Here is a 1,897-nt window from a genome sequence, read left to right as displayed (position 1 = left end):
ACTTGCATCCCTCGAATTCTTTCATCTCCTTCATACTCAGTCTTGAGATAATCCCATACCTCTTTTGCTGACTTCAGGGACATAATACGAGTAAAGATGGTGGATGAAACTGCTATATACAAGCATGCCTTTGCCTTTGATTTCATGGTTTTCCTTCCCTTGTGATTTTTAATCTGCGCGATTGTGGGATTGTTTGGTAAGGGAACAATCTCGTAATCATCTTCTACAGCTTCCCAGAGATCCAAAGCTTCTAGATATGTCTGCATTCTGACTGCCCAGATCTGATAACTTTCTCCATTAAAAGCTGGTGGTGCCATTGAAGAAAAACTTGCTTCTCCATCCATGGAATTCACTAAAACAGATTAATGAACACACAAGTCCCTCAATAATAAAAAGCTCTGATACCAGTTGTAGTTAAATTAATGTGGAAACCCAGAAAAAGAACAAAGGAGAACTTAAGAATAATGAAAGATTAGAACTATAAAGCAATGAAGAACAAGTAAGAAGAGATAACTTTATTTGATAATTCAGTCATTTCTCACTGCCTAAGACTTACACTTATAATAAAGAACTAACTTCATGGTCCTAAAAATCAACAACACATCTGCTGAAGATAAACAAACTCCTAGAGACTAGGTAAAGAAGTTATTTGAAGAAAACTAAAGCTAATTTACTGCAGTAAATAAATAAAAGGCTGCAGTCCTAAAACATAGCAACTAACAAACTATTTTCATTAAATGATTAGTCATATATTTGAATTGTGTACAATTCTAGAGGTTAAACTGCACATCACACTTTTCAAATGATTCTGATATATATGTGCATTGGATGGTCTGTTGGAATGAGAGAATTTCAGAATCACAAATCTCTTAAATGGGATCAAGTTTTTACTTTCTTCTTGTGGAACATCACCATAATTTAAAACCATTATTAGAAATAGCCATTGATTATGCGGACATTATTAAATACTTAAAGGAAGATTGTCTGAGTGTAGGGATCTAATGTGGCGACTGGAGAACTCTCCGATGCAGCATAGCTACCGGGAAATGAATAAAGTGGCAGATATTCTAGCTAAAGAGGGTGCAAAGTTGGAATCGCTGAACTCCTTTATATTATGGACGATTCCACCATTGTTTGTCATCGGGATTCTAGAAACAGGCAAAGCCGGAACTACTTTTGCTAGGCATGATAAGCCAAATAATAGTACTAGTATATATTGTTATCTACAATTAACGCCCTCTACTAACTTTAGCAGTAGCACTGCTCTGCCACTTCATTGTAATGACGCACACTACAAAAAAACTACTAAATTGTAGCGGTTTATTTATAGGGGTCTTAAGAAACCTCCACTACGAATTCAATTTGTGGCGTTTGTGTCAATCCCCACAAAATAATTCCTTTTGTGGCGGCTTAAGTGTGGCGGTTATAAAAGACCCCTACTATATATTCAATTTGTGGCCTTTGTTTCAACCTCCACAAAATCATTCTTGTTGTGGCAATTTTTTTGTGCAGCTTTTGTACTACAAAAGAACGAAACGATGTCGATAATTTATTTTGGGTATGATGGCGGTTTATAACCACCACAATGAGCTACGGCGGTTTTTTATGCCCACCAAAAACCGTTCTATTATTAATACATTACAACGGTTTCAAAAAACCGCCATAAAATTGTCACGCCCCGAGCCTACACCCTGGACGTGGCCGGCACTCGAAGACCATTGCTGGCCCCCAAGCGAACCCTTGGCCTGGCTTTCTTAATTCAGCGGAAACCTAACTCAACAGAATAACTCAATACAATGAAAGGTCATAAAACACCTCAACTGATAAAATCTGGCCAAAAAGGAAACTCGAGTCTCAAAATAGAAAATTTACATATATACAAAGATGAGAGACTCAA

Source organism: Solanum tuberosum, unplaced genomic scaffold (assembly GCF_000226075.1).
Source record: "Solanum tuberosum cultivar DM 1-3 516 R44 unplaced genomic scaffold, SolTub_3.0 scf00677, whole genome shotgun sequence".
In the NCBI taxonomy this organism is placed as follows: domain Eukaryota; kingdom Viridiplantae; phylum Streptophyta; class Magnoliopsida; order Solanales; family Solanaceae; genus Solanum; species Solanum tuberosum.
This window is presented reverse-complemented; position numbering follows the sequence as displayed.